Genomic DNA, 16378 nt, shown 5'->3' with positions numbered 1-16378 from the left:
GTACTTCTTACTCAGTACTTTTCTTCTGTTGCAAATTTTGCAATGGATACAATGTCGTTTTTATTTAGTTACAATAGTACTTTTCATTGGTTTAAATATGTATACAACCCACACACACACTTTCACTTAAAGAGTGTCAAAAGTAGAAAAGAAGTTTAGCGGATATTTTTGCTACTTTTGTGCGCCACTGCATTATATGACAAAGTAAGGCATTCATCCATGAAAGAAATATTAATAATATTAAAGAAATAAAGTTGATGTTATGGAGATATGAGGCTTCTGCCCGACAACAGTATATTCAGTATAGTTAAGGGGTGCATCGATACTAAGTACTTGTGCATATAGTATTTAGGAATTTTAATCAGACCAGTGTGTGTCCAGTGGAAACCTCGTATGAATCTGATCTCAGGTCAGAATGGGTTAAGAAGAAAAGAATAAAAAGATGTTTAATTAGGCAACTTTTCCATTCAACATCGCTAATTGGTCTATCGAAATGTGTGTATTCTCTGTGTTCATGTCGAGGCGCGGGTTTGTCCATATGGGCTGTATTTTGCGTGTCTTAAGTACCAGGTCTTATTCCCTAACTTGAGTAAACTAAAGACCTGGAGGCGTGATGATCAATGCTCTTTGGCCACTCAGAATAGCCAAATGGCATTGATCACGCCTCCAGGTCTTTTGTTTACTCAAGTTAGGGAATAAGACCTGGTACTTAAGACACGCAAAATATAGCCCCATGATGTGTTCAAATACAATGTCCATGTATTGCCAGAAAATCTCTGTGTTTACTTATTGATATCCATAATAACAAACTGCACTACCAACACGTACCAAATCGTTGAATCGTATATATATATCGTATCGCCATGCAAGAACTAAAATCGTCCATGTATCGTATCGTGATGCGTATCGTATCGCTGTCAAAATGTATCGTTACATCCCTATTCAGTAGTATAGGGTATAGGCTATACTCACAGTCAGCAGGGAACAGCATCAGTCCAACCGAATGTTGAACATAACATCACTGTGTGTGTTTATATCCTACTGACACCTATACTCCCTGCAACTCCTCCCTGTGTGTGTGCGTGTGCGTGTGTGTGTGTGTGTGTGTGTGTGTGTGTGTGTGTGTGTGTGTGTGTGTGTGTGTGTGTGTGTGTGTGTGTGTGTGTGTGTGGACTGTGCATGTGCGTGTGTCTGCACATGGCTGATAGTGAAAAGCTGTTGGTATCACTGGTGCCAACTTTGCCACCTCTCTCTCTCTCTCTCTCTCTCTCTCTCTGGTTTACTGTATTCATCTTGCAGAGGTCAGAATCTGTATCAGTCGGTGTGAGATAAACAAAACAGAATAATTTATAGTGCGTGCATGTACAGTACCATTAAGTACAAGGCAGTACGGGGCTGAGAGAAGTGTGCAAACTATTCACCTAATCTATCCATCCAGCCCTCCCTACATCCCTCCATCCATCCATCCACTCACACAGCTCTACACGATATCAGTTGCTAAGAAGTACATGTATACGAGTATACTGCACTTAAAGGACCACTTCAGCACTTTTCAACCTATCTTCATATAATAGGTCCTCACTAATAATCACGATAAAATGGCACAATTTTTTTCTACTCAGTCTGTGTCTCATATAGGGCTGTGGGCAGTTTAGAAACCGTCTTCCAGTGACATCATCATTAGGCAGATTATTTTTTGAACAAGATTCTTTTACAAAAATGTTTAGATTTTCATTATCGTGAGAACGATAATGAATGCCTGCAGTTTTTATTAGCTTGTATTCCCCATCGATTATGTCACTGGAAGACGGTTTCTGAACTGCCCACAGCCCTCCTATGAGACACAGACAGAGTAGAAAAAAATTGCGCCATTTTTTCATGATTATTAGTGAGGACCTATTATATGAAGATAGGTTGAAAAGTGGTGAAGTGGTCCTTTAAGTACATTTTCCCCAGCATCTGTACTTCACTAGAACAGGGGTTTTCAACTGATTGTGAACGAGGGACCACCACCCTGACTCAGAATCAACCTGGTGTTAAGATCGGTGCTTTTGTAACACTTGCTATATGCATCCCATATGTATATCCCACTGTCTCTCAACCAATGGTCCATTGACTACCAATAATTTGCTAATAATGACTCAACCACACAATCCGGTGCACTCCCCCCTCTTGAGATTCTAACTCCCTTTTTCTGTTGACCTCCAACTTGTCAGTAAAGGACACATACATGGACGGTCATAGGTCACCGGGTCATTCAGTACACAGTTTCTCAACTACAGTGGACAGAAAATGTATAAAGAATATCAACACATCCTACATTACTAAATGAATGGTCAGGGACCACATGTTTGCAGTACTTCCACCAGTGGTCCACGGACCACCCTGCACTAGAACAATTGTTTTCACCAGTATTTTTTCAAAGACAGATATTACACTTTTGACTACTGTACATTCCTATGATGGTTGTCGACTGTCGTTATTAAAATGTGACATGCTGTGTTCCTCACAGGAGAAGTTGCTCTGGTTAAGACACTCAGTTAAATCAGTGGTTCTCAAACATTTTCATTTCAAGGAACCCCACATTTATAGCATGGATTTGGCACCGGACTCCCATTTGAAAAGATTTTGTCCGTGGACCACTGGTGGTCCGTCAAGGTATTGCATGTGGTCACTGGTCCCTGACCATGCATTTAGTACACAGGAAAGTATTTGTTGTCAGTGGAAAGTCGGATGTAAGGAATTAACTTCCACAGAAAAGGGAAACAGTACCGGATTGCCTGGTTAAGTCACCACTATAATCAACGTCACAAATCAATGTCATGTGACGTCTGCTCACTCAGAGTCATACATAAATTGCACTGAACAGCATCACAAATTTAATCTGGAAGGTTAATTTCCCCCCACACCACGCACATGTGTGCGTGTGGGTCCAGAATTCCACATGCACTCTAAAAAACACTCCCCATAGCAGCAACACGTTGTATGCTACATATGACCTTGTATAACCCAGTTCTACAACCCAGAGTGACCTATGGGTCACTCTTTCACCGTGTTCTCAGACCATCAAAACAGACCACTCTCTGTGTCACTTTATTTCGCCATGTCACTTTTTAATTGTTTTTATGGCCTAATTTTGTAAGTAAAATATTATATTTTTTGCATCCAGTGTGTGAGCTATGGTTGTACACTCTCTGAGTTACTTTAACATTGGGGATTTTACTGGGTAGTTGGTCTACAACACACGCACGCACACACGCACACACACACACACACACACACACACACACACACACGCACACGCACACGCACACGCACACGCACACACACACACACACACACACACACACACACACACACACACACACATACACACACACACACACACACACACACACACACACACACACACACACACACACACACACACACACACACACACACACACACACACACACACACACACACACACACACACTGTTACTATAGCCTACTGACTGAGTTAATTTAGTTTTACATGTAAGTAATTTCACTTGGTACTAGCCTATAGATTTTGAGTGTGATTGAAATGCAGCACAAGCATCCAGCAAAGCTTCCAAATATCAGTAATAATTGCTGTCCCCATTTTGCCAACTGTGTAACAAGTGTATTGTGGCAAACCAGGGGAAACAGCCAGGCCTATTCCCCACAGAATGAGTCTGGGGAAGGTGATAGAGGGAGTATATCACCCTGTACAGGTATTGCAGCCAATGGGAGCCTGGACATGGACGCACCTGCAGCCGGTAAGGCAATCACCAGAAGCTTTTAAAGAGCCGACGCCCAAGCTGTCTGGTGAGTCAGTTTGAATTTATGGAGGAGTGGGGAAGGAGGAATCACTCTGTTCATGAGGAGGCTGGTATAAGGGAGATCTCACAAGTGAGTACAAGACTTAACTCAAACCTTTGGACCCACTTGGAAGTGCTGTTCGTGTATTGTGGCTCACCTGGTCTCGTTCTCTCTCCCTCCCTCCTATAGGCCGACTGAACTCCACAAGGGAGAGCCTACAGCACTCTCCCCCAACTAAAGTAGTCACTAGCTCTCTCTCTGCTCTGCCCACAGGACTGCATGTGAATAGAAGCCCAAACCCCTGACAAGAGGAACCCTATGTTGACGTTTTGCCCCGTTTTCCCCTTTCTCTAACACTTTAATAAAAGACAATTTAAGTTTATGTTGAATCTGTCTCTGAGCCTCTTATTTTATTGTGAATCTGTGCCTATTCTCCCCTGGGTTGCCACAGTATATAGTGATTAGATGCCTCAATCTCCCCAACACAACCACAACAAACATTTCCCTCTCGTGGTAGTTATTGGTAATGAGTCTTATGACCTCATCCATCATGCATTTTTAAAATACTTTCAGTGGCAGACTTATAAGGATCATGGTTGTCTGTTACAACAGTTCATTTTTAATATTACTGCCCAACAATCCCACCACAGACATCTGTGGATAGCATGCAGAGTATATGAGCCCTGCTGCTGCTTGCAACAACAAGCTAGCCTGGCATAGGCATACCCTGGAGAACCATAACACACACTATTAACACCCAGCTCTATTGTCTCTAATCAGCTCCAACTCTCACTCCCTGCGTCACACAATGATGATGAGGACTTCATCCTGTCTACTACCCGGGTGGACAAAGTACTCTTACTCCTATAGTCAAATATTACTCAACTGCAAGTGAAAGGGAAATTTGTATACTTGAGTTGAAGGACTGTTCTGTTGCTTTTAAAGATTTCAAAAGCGGGCTTATTTCAAAAATATATATACTCAAGTATATATTCAAACAAATGACCAAGCATTTCTCTGCTGTATATGTAAAAAGAAGTCAAAATACTTCTTAAACCGAATTCAAACGTCTAAAATTGTAAATATACAAGTGTAAAATGTGTCACGAATCATGCATACAAATGAATACTTAAAGTACAGATGCCAAAAATTAAATAGAAAATAGTCTTGTAAATGTAATTTGTTGTAGTACAACACTGTCTGGCGCCACCCTGGACGCCCCCAATCAGCACCGGCCACTAAACATACAATTATAAATGCATCAACTCACTGCAGAGACAATGCCCAGCGGGCTATAACGGCATCCATTTCCCTGGTTTGTTACTTTTAATCATTTCATCGAAGACGAACAGAGGAACTAACTCCTGGGCAGACTTGACGTCGTGGGACACAGCTCTTCCTACCTCATGCAGGGGTCTTTAACAGGGGGTCCGGGACCGCTAGGGGGACCTCTGCGTTACTTTTTGGGCAATTTCTTTTGTAATAGCAACATAATGCACAAAATGAAAACTATAACCACTGGCACTTGAACACTAGCATCTCTATTCTGGAGGTACCATTTGCTGAAAATACCAGCTCTACAAGCTCACAACACATCACGCTGCGATGTGTTGTGAGCTTATAGATTGGTTGTTTTCGGTGAAAAGGTCCGGCGTATAGACTCTATACAGGGGAAAGCAGACCAAGTTCAGAGCAATCAGTTTTGTCCGAAATTATAACATAAATCCAGCAATGATGAATGTAGCAAATCTACACGAAGAAATATCAAAACATTCAATCTGCAAGACAATTTTATACAGTATGTAGTGAGGGCCGTGGTCCCTGCTTCATCTCTCTCTCAGCTAAGGGGTCCTTCTTTTGCCATGCAGAGAAACGCAACATATCTGTCTCAGTGGGTCTGGGAAGGTGAAAGTTCATGCACGGTCGGTTATCAGTGGTGGACAAAGTACTCAACTAGAAAATGGTTCCCAAACACAGGGAACCAGTGACACACCATGTGTGTGTCACGCCATGTGTGTGTCACGGACCAATTGTTGTGGGTCATTTATTTTCCTATTTTTTTTTTTTTTTTTTTTTTTATACATTTACAACAAACAAACACATTTTTTCTATTCCTAGATCAGTGGTTCTCAAACGTTTTTAATGTCAAGGACCTCCATAACAAAAAGAAACGCATCGCAACATGTTTTGAGCTTGTAGATTGGCTATTTTCGCTATTATGAAATAGGTCTGATAAGTACTAATTTCATTCCTGAAAATGTAGACAGTAATCATCCAAATCTATATACAATGCCGTCCTCCCAGAAGCCAGCTAGAGGAAATGGTCTGTGATGGAGAAAGTTCACGCAGGGTCGATCAGCTCTATAGAAGCAATTACAGACAAACCTCAATGCATTTCAATGTGACAATTTAAAAATGTCTGTCCAACTCTGTTATTTATGTGTTTAGCTCTCTGTGATATAATAAACATATCGTCACTCTCCGTTGGAAACCTTGTATGTCCAAAGCTGTCTCTTTTCAGGAAATGGAAGAAAATAACCTGTTTTGTGTGCTCCAAATGGATCCAGTATGGTTATAAAATGCAATTGTTTATACGTTTCATTTCATTAATATCATCATTAATATTAAAAAAAAACGACAGACAGACTTAAACCCTCTCACTTGCACCATCTTTGGAGAGACAAGGTTTCCAAAACAATAGCAAAAGTAGCAGATCTACAAGCTTGAGACGTTTCGACTTTGCAGATCTGCTACTATTGAGGTGACGTGTGGCGCTGTGTGGTCACTGAGTAGGGTGTTGATTTACGGAAAAAACTGAAAAAGTTAAAATATGGAGATGTGAGGTTTCTTCCCCCGGCAGCAAGGATCATCTGGGGAATATTATCTACTGTAACCCCTTCCTGTCAGAGCTAATTGCACAACTTTTCAGGCTGTAAATTACAACGTTCTGCGATGCAGAATCATCCACAACATAATTACATTATGGCCAGATGTTTAATGTTTGTTTGTTTGTTTGTTTGTTTGTTTCTTTCTTTACTGAGAAAGACCGTGGGAAAGATGAGAGCAAAGTAAGTAAGTAAGTAAGTGATTAAGTAAATAAGTATAATGTAAGTATGTAAGTAAGTAAGTAAGTAAGTATAAGTACATAAAAGTATTTATAGAGCACCTTTCACAGACAACATAGTCACAAAGTGCTTCACACCAATAAAAGCAAAACATGTCAATAGTAACAATAGTAATGTTAATAATAAGAATACAAATATGAATAAAGTAAAGAAAAAGTCTAGGAGAGACAGACAGTAGGACAGCTGAGAGGGAGACAGTGTAGGACAGACAGACAGTAGGACAGCTGAGAGGGAGACAGTGTAGGACAGACAGACAGTAGGACAGCTGAGAGGGAGACAGTGCAGGACAGACAGACAGTAGGACAGCTGAGAGGGAGACAGTGCAGGACAGACAGACAGTAGGACAGCTGAGAGGGAGACAGTGCAGGAGAGACAGACAGTAGGACAGCTGAGAGGGAGACAGTGCAGGACAGACAGACAGTAGGACAGCTGAGAGGGAGACAGTGCAGGGCAGACAGACAGTAGGACAGCTGAGAGGGAGACAGTGCAGGACAGACAGACAGTAGGACAGCTGAGAGGGAGACAGTGCAGGGCAGACAGACAGTAGGACAGCTGAGAGGGAGACAGTGCAGGACAGACAGACAGTAGGACAGCTGAGAGGGAGACAGTGCAGGGCAGACAGACAGTAGGACAGCTGAGAGGGAGACAGTGCAGGGCAGACAGACAGTAGGACAACTGAGAGGTAGACATGAGTGTAAGAGAGACAGACAGTAGGACAGCTGAGAGGGAGACAGTGCAGGACAGACAAACAGTAGGACAGCTGAGAGGGAGACAGTGCAGGAGAGACAGACAGTAGGACAGCTGAGAGGGAGACAGTGTAGGATAGACAGACAGTACGACAGCTGAGAGGGAGACAGTGTAGGAGAGACAGAGAGTAGGACAGCTGAGAGACAGACAGTATAGGACAGCTGAGAGGGAGACAGTGTGGGAGAAACAGACAACTGAGAGACAGACAACAACCTTATTACCGGGTGTGACAAACTTTTCTCAGTTGTTTCAAATATGATTTTTCACGTAGAATCTAATTCTGCCTTGCACATTTTCGTATTGCGCATAGTTAATGAGATGATTTGCATATTAAAATATTAAAATGTATGAATTGTTCTTTAGAGATGAACAACACATCAAAGCAGACATTATGGGGAAAGGCACATATACACATCATGTGTCTTCAAAGGTGAAAGGGTGGGTGTGCGTCTCCTTTGCAATGTCATGTCAATATCAACCTGCTCTTTTAAATGTTATTTCTGTCTACACATCTGCGGCGTGCTGAGAATGCAGAGAAAACGGGAAATGAGAAGTGGCTGCCGGGCAGACATTTAGCTGACGTCTGGAATTATCACTTTTAAGGAACACAACACTGTTCGACACCACAGCAGAGTCAAACACAGACTGAATTCACTCATATCAATATTCATAATATCTGTTCAGTGTTATATTTCTGCCTATATTCTGCCATGCTGAGAAAGGGGAAATGAAAAGTGGCATCTGACATATGCATACTGTATATATAGGCCTACATTCAAAACCACGCAACAACAGCGTTATAAAGACCACAGCAGAACCAAACACATTTTCCCATAGCCAAACATATCACATGAAATGTAATGATGAAAGATCAAATGATTTACAGTAGATACAATAGCCACATCTTCTTGGCTACTAAGATGATCACAAAATAACTGAAAAACTACAGCAGTGGTTTCAGTTCACCAAAGTTCAGTTTGTTGAGTTTCAGTTTGTTGTTGTTTCAGTTTGTTCAGTTTCAGTTCACCAAAGTTTTCAAGGAACCCCAAATGAATGTGTTTGACCGTGGAGTCTGTGGATCTTCCTTTTGTAGAGTTAAGTCGTTACATTATTTTGATTATTTTGATTTGGCTCTGTAGAAATGTTACTCAAACTACCGTGAGGTTTGTGCAGAAGAGTTTGTTGTCTGCACAACAAACTTGTTTAGACAAGTTGTCTCGACGTGATAAACATGGGAATACTGTACGTGCCAGGGCAGGAATTTCATTAACAATATGCCCAGAGAAATTGGCCTATAGTTTTTGGGGAGATAAATAGCTCATTGTATTTATTTATTTAGTCATAGTACATGTAAAAATAAAATAATCCATAATCCATAATCCCTAAATGTAATTATTTCCATGGACTATAAACAAATAATATGCGAGTGCAAACTAATTGTCAGCGACGTCCCTGGCATTATGGTTAGCAGCTGGATGAGATTAACATTTCCATCATTATTTATTCCTATGTTGTTGTCCACACCCTTTTGACCACTTTCAACCTGGTGTCCCGAGCAAAACAATTATAAAATGTTGAAAAAATGTTCACATATTTTTGAACGTGTAATGAGTATATGGCCTGTTTTGCCCATAATACATTGTTTATCATTCATTAATGTCATGTAATTGTCAGTCAGTTATTTGTATACGGTATTTCAGTAACATGCTTTGTATGTACTGTTTGTGTGTGTATGTAATATTCATTTGTATGCATAGATATCACTGATTTAGTTATACAAGTATTGAATAGATTATTGAATGATATTTATTGATGGAAAGGGTGGGAGCAATAAGCTATGCTTCTTCTCACTCCTGAATTTGCCTTTTTTATAATTATTTTGTACTGCTTGTTATTCTGACGTTTCTGTTTATATTGGGTTTTTTTAATTGCTTATTCAAATAAACATTTCAATCAAAAATCAATGTAATGTATTCGTCATATCTGATACTGTATATGTTTTTTTTTTTTAAACGTTGTCCAATATAACAAAGCAAAAACACAATGAATCACTATTAATTGTATGACAGTTAATGGACAAAATGTCATGATCATATAACAGCCCTATATAGCTGGCTCAGTCCATACTTTCTTACCTGGCTGTGGTCTGTGGTTCATCCAATTAAGCCAGAGCCTTTGCAGCCTGTCAGTGTATTCCCTGCTGTTAATATGAGAGGACTGCAGCAGTAGACCTTATAAGACTAAAGGTAATGAGTAGTAAAAACATCTGCAGAAACGTTTCACTCACAAAAAAATGTGACGTTGTTCTGTTAGCAGCCAGAAAAGCAAACACTCTGGAACAGAAGGAACATTGTGCTTCCAGACGGACAGTAGCTGCCAACAGATTTTGTGCTTGAGCCAAAAAATGTTGCATCGTGATGTGTTTTGAGCTTGTAGATCACCTTGTTTTTCTTATCCAAAGTATAAAATAGGGAATATGAATATGTCACTCACTCACTCACTCACTCACTCACTCACTCACTCACTCACTCACTCACTCTACTCTAACTTCCCCACCTGACCTCTTGGGCAGTAATATAGCTGGGTGAAGCTGAAAACTGAATGTCTCCCACGGAATGAATTGTCATTAGTTACCATTGAAGTCTCCTAGGTCTTGTCTCCTAGTATTTGGTGCTGCGTGTCTCTTGTCTCTTTGACAAACTGAACAGTATAGTAACTTCACCTCGTGGTCACTTTCCCTGCCACCCCCCTTTCTTGCATAATATATTATCTGTGGGCTTCCCTACATTTATATAGACACAAGTCACGTTTTTCTCTTCTCCTTTCAGTTGTCAGTTTGAGTCACACAAGCCTTAACCAACAAGGAAGCTGGAGTTCTGCTATCACTGTCTGACAGAAACCTCCATATTTCAACCTTTTTATGTTCTTTCATTAATTAAGATCATACTTGGTCGGGACCCAGCCTTTCGTCCAATCAGGATAGAGAGTCAAAAACGAAACCTACGGTTTTTTGACCCCCAGGGGTTAACTGGGGACAGGGAGGAACTCCTTATATGGCCAGCACACTCTATAGTAGGGAGGATTATCACAACAAAACAAAAAAATAAGTGATATTTGAATTAAGTGAAATCACTGAATATACCTTTAATACAATAAAAATTGGGCCATGATCCAGAAAAGGTTGGTATAAACACTGGTTTGGGTTAACTGTCGTGAGTCCAAACGACTCCTATTTCAGCCATTTCTGGAGAAGCATGTCGGCTAAATAAATAAATAAACAACATTATTTGATAATAATTGATAATGTTTGACAACACTAGCATAGAAAACTGTGTCCTGCTCTTCTCTCAGAAATAACACAGAAATCAGATAGATCTACTACTTTAGCTATTTTTTTATTTGAATCCTGAATAGTAACAGTTTTGGACCGTATGAGGTTTCCACCCGACAGAGACGATTATTGTTATAGTTCATGTAGTTATGCCGTATTAAACAGAGATTCTTGCATAACTCGGTGCGTATAGTGGTGAACATGCCATGAACACAAGGAAATTATTAACTGCACTGATAAAGAAATATTGACGAGAGCCATATGAGAATGAATGATCTGACGCAACCAAACGTTGACTGGACTGCACCGATTAAATGCAACCCCAAAGACTAATCATCACTTTTTAGAAATCATGTAGGCCTACAGTATTAGTGCAGTATGTAGCTGACTTTGAGCCAGTATAGGCAATGTTTTTGGTGATCAATGCTATACTAGACCAGAGGTTTTCAACCTTTTTCATAAGGCCCACTATTTATGCTGCTTTTTAAGCCACGGACCACTGTAAGGGTCCATTTGGTTTCATGTTACAATCTCAAGAGTTAAACCACTGTACTGGACTATAAATATAATGATTGATCAGTGCTACTAGAATGAATGGTTCAGGCTGCTGCAACCACACTGTTCCAATTGGCTTCTGACCACAAGACGATCATTATCAATGCAATTATTGATAAGAGATTTCAGAAATGGCTTCCTTGTTGACATCAACTGCACTTGGTGCCAGTTTTAAAACCCATAATCAAATCCAAATGAACACTTCATTTCTCTGGTCAAAGGTCATGGTTCTGTATGGAGTCTATTAAATGTATATGTCTGTTAAATGTATATGGCAACCATATAGATATTTATAACTACTAGAAGAATGAATGGTTCAGGCAACTACACTGTTCCAATTGGCTTCTGACCAAACAAGACGATCATTATCAATGCAATTATTGATAAGAGATTTCAGAAATGGCTTCCTTGTTGACATCAACTGCACTTGGTGCCAGTTTTCAATCAAATCCAAATGAACACTTAATTTCTCTGGCCAAAGGTCATGGTTCTGTATGGAGTCTATTAAATGTATATGGCAACCATATAGTTATAACTAGAGGGCTGACTGCCCCACCCCCAGCTTTTAATTTCAATGAAAGTTCCTAAGTGGTGTTTGAAGCACCCGGACGTACGCTCTATACTTCCACATTCTTCTTGATTTGGGTACCAAATGAGTGCCCAAATGCGGAAATGCTAGCTACTGTATATAGTAGGGCATTAACGACTTGAGATTTTAACCAGTCGACTTGTCGGACAGTAATTTATCGATAAGTCGAATTATCGTTTCAGGCGGCGGGGGGGGGGGGGGGGGGGGGGGGGGGGGGGGGCGGCGGACGCGCGGGGGGGGGGGGGGGGGGGGGATTTAACAGGGGCGGGTGGAGCTGCCGCGCGCTCAAATACGGAGCATGTCAAACATAGCACTGCGCATTCAGTGGCCTCTCCAATATGACACAGTCACAGTGCATGTATCATCTATATCAGAGGTTCCCAAACACCGGTGCCGGTCCGCGGGACACGTGGCACTGGTACGCAAGAGGGGAATTCTACGTTTTGCGTCGTTTAAAAATGTTGGGATATTTTGTGACGATAGCATTAATGAAACCAAACGCTACACGCGGTTCCGGTACAGGATTATTATTTCATGTGAATCATGTCAAAATGAAAAGATGATGTTATCCAGGTAAAGTAGTGGTATTGGCACACAGCGCAGCAGCAGCACCGAGAACACAATGAGAGATATGACATTATTATTCTCCTCCTCCTCCTCCTCCTCCTCCACAACTCGATAACGTTCTCATTTGTTACTCATTTTCTGAGCCATGCAAATAAACAACAACCCGCACTGACCGGAGACGGAGAGGTTCATGTGCGCTGCGCGTAAAGCTTAGCCAGAAACAGACAGTCATTGCGTCAGCATGCATGTAGCCTCGGGAACCCAGACGTTATATTTCCAGCACGGAGGTGAGGGGGATATCGTTTGGGGGTAACGTTTGCGTGCTTCTATCTGTTACTTCTCTGACACAGCGCAGTTCAAACAGACTTCAGCCAGTCTCAATAGTGGGACACCGCGCGCTGAGAGCCACATAGCCTACACAGCTGCATTTGGTTTTTAATTAAGGGCGCGTTCTGAATGCAATGAAAAAAGGGGAGAAAAAAAAGAAAAAAAAAAGCTCAACTTTCGACTCGCGCTGCTGCGAGTCGACTCGTGACTCGTTTATCGATAAATCGATAAATCGATTTTTTGATGAATGCCCTAGTATATAGCATGCACGCACCTGAATCGGTTCATGAACGAGAACTCTCTTTTAAACCCCAGCTGCACGATCAACTAATCAATTGATTCCCGAGCGTGGCACGGCTGCAGCTCACCGCTCCTTGGCTGAGGCTCACCGCTCCAAGAGATGGGTCAAATGCGGAGAACAAATTTCACTGCGGCAACGTGGGTGACAAATCGTATGACTTTGACTTTGCACACTCTTTTGCTCGTCCATGTAGTCCATGGGTTTTCAACAGGTGGTCCGTGGAACACTGGTGGTCCGTGGAGGTATTGCATGTGGTCCCTGACCATGCATTTAGTAATGTAGGATTTGTTGATTTGTTTTAAATGTTCTTTCCACTAGTTGAGAAACCGTGAACTGAATGACCTGGTGACCTATGATGAGTCCATCCATGTAGTCATTACTGACAAGTTGGAGTTCAAGAAATTCAACAGAAAAAGGGAGTTAGAATCTCAAGAAGGGGGAAGTGCACCGGATTGTCTGGTTGAGTCATTATTATTAGGACATACCAGTAGTAGTCAACGGTTGAGAAACAGTGGGATGTATACACTAATACACATGGGATGCATAGCAAGTGTTAACTTACAAAAGCACTCATCTTAGCCCATATCCCCACCCAACACAATAGTGGTCCCCAGGTTGATATAAGTCAGGGTGGTGGTCCCTGGTTCACAATCAGTTGAAAACCCCTGATGTAGTCCATGCAGCTTCCAGTGGTGGAAAAAGCACTAAAATGTTTTACGTAAAGTATATATTTCACAATGTCGTGAGCTTGTAAATCGGCTGCGCTGCATGTATAGGGCACAATTGGTTAGTGTATGTTGTGTCATAATAATTAAAATCTACAAAGTAACTAGTATCTAAAGTTTTCAAATAAATGAATTCTTTTTTTAATGTACAGTAGGCTACTATTTCAAGACTTTGAGTGGACTCATTTCCAAATACACAGGTGAATTCTGTACCCTATATCTTCACCACTTAAAATATAGGACATGTCATCATTGTAGGCAAACATGTTTAATTCATTAGCCTATCTATTAGTATTTAATATTTTCAATGTAAATGGAATAAATGCAAAGAAGAAAAGTGAAAATATTCAATCTACAAGCTCACCATTATGTCACATCATAATGTGTGAGTTTGTATGGCTGCTTTTTCTACCATGAATCCAGGGGTGCCTTGATATTCTGACTTGCACATATTGGTCACAACAACCTCAAAGCACTGTTTTTTAGACCCCCATCTGCTCTGCTGCATGGTGTTGAAATCCTCTCCACTGTCTCCCCGTCTGTCAACCAAACCCATTGTCCCCCCCCTGCTATTGTGGCCCTGTCATTGCAAAAAAAAACACACTTGAGGGGGATATATCGATTTTTGTCTCTCACCGCACAAACTTTCTCCTTGTGACTTGTACGGTTGCAACATTTCACCGCTGTTTTGTTGAACTGTTGTGCAAACAACCTAACCGACCACAGTGATGATGGTCTGCTGTGTCTACCTGTGTCCTGCCATTCATTCTAACTCACTGCTGCTGTATGTGGTACACGCACGCACGCGTGCACACACACACACACACACACACACACACACACACACACACACACACACACACACACACACACACACACACACACACACACACACACACACACACACACACACACACACACAATCCCTGCAGACCATGAATGTTCCAAATGTAACATTTGTAACCTCTCAGAGTTGCATCCATGGTAATGTTAGAGCAGTCTAATAAAGATGTTATAACAAAACATGAGAGAGAGAGAGAGAGAGAGAGAGAGAGAGAGAGAGAGAGAGAGAGAGAGAGAGAGAGAGAGAGAGGGGGGAAGACTCACCTGTCAGTCCGTCCGTCAGTCAGTCAGGCTGTGTGTCCTGATGAGTCTGAACTCGCTGAGGTCCAAAGATCCGTTTGTTGTGAGCTTATCAGTGGAATGCACTTCACTGCATCATCAGGCCAGGAGGAGTGGTGAGAGAGGAATACCCCCCCCCCACACACACACACACACACACACCCTGTTATCTCTCAGCCCTGCTTTTTAACCACAGCCCCCCACCACCACCACTATGCACCACACATGCATACACACACAGGCACACTCACACACACACACACTGGCACACATGCACTCACATATGGATGAACAGATCCAAACTGTTCATTTGAGGGACACAAGTATATATCGCTTGTGTAGGACAAGTGGGACGGGGGGCGGGACGCATACTGGGTTAGCAACTTATTACTAAAGTAAAGTTGCTATTAAACGCCTTGATGTCATATTCCACCAAAGGCCTAATATTGCCTATAATTTTGTTAAATCCCTCTGGTGTCTCACATTTTGTTTTAAAATGCTAATTTTGGTCATGGCTGGTATGTTGCTGTAGTCTAGCAGGGGATATTTCACATGTTATTTTAACAGGCTTAAAAACACATCTTGCTGGAAAATGTAATTTTCAATTCAAATTTCAATTCAAAGGAGCTTTATTGGCATTGAGAAAACATAAGTTTACATGCAGTTGAAGGGGGTACAGCATTTTGTAGATGGAGCTATGTCACATTGCGTCGTTACTGTATATGTTATACAGGGTATAAAGCTTTTTTTTCCTCAAGACTATTTAAATAGTAGCCTATACAAAAATCAGATTTAAAAGATGTGTTCAAAGGTCGCAGCTCTGTTTACATGTGCAGTAGGTCTACTTGGTACAGATAGTAGTCCTTAGGGTGGTTGTATTCCATTAGACCTTCTTTTGTCGAACAGTTCACAAACCTTGCTGTTGTGTTCACACAATCATGTGTGTGTGAGACACATGCAGACACACACACATGCACGTGCACAGCTGCACGCACGCACGCACACACACACACACACACACACACACACACACACACACACACACACACACACACACACACACACACACACACACACACACACACACACACACACACACACACACACACAGCACCCATGTGATAGGGCTGTGCAGAGTTGAACATGTCAGTTCATGTCAAATCA

The 16378-nt window shown here is 41.5% G+C and overlaps 1 protein-coding gene across 4 annotated transcripts in view; it reads right to left on the bottom strand.

Annotated features, from left to right (window-relative positions):
• The window catches only part of slc29a1b (solute carrier family 29 member 1b), a 29711-nt gene extending 14498 nt beyond the window's left edge, over positions 1-15213 (bottom strand). For 2 of the 4 annotated variants that reach the window (XM_083765431.1, XM_083765434.1), the window contains exon 1: positions 9833-9929. The gene's annotated coding sequence lies outside the window, so the exon portion shown is untranslated. Of the gene's footprint in view, positions 1-972; positions 1060-9832; positions 9930-15199 lie in introns of those variants that run through there. The other 2 variants (XM_083765433.1, XM_083765432.1) reach the window with 2 other exon arrangements.
• Between the last annotated feature and the right edge of the window lie 1165 nt (positions 15214-16378).

The sequence above is a fragment of the Protomyctophum parallelum genome (assembly GCF_964188405.1).
Source record: "Protomyctophum parallelum genome assembly, chromosome: 5".
NCBI lineage: Eukaryota > Metazoa > Chordata > Actinopteri > Myctophiformes > Myctophidae > Protomyctophum > Protomyctophum parallelum.
The sequence above is the reverse complement of the archived record's forward strand: the minus strand, read 5'-3'. Positions and strand labels throughout refer to the sequence as shown.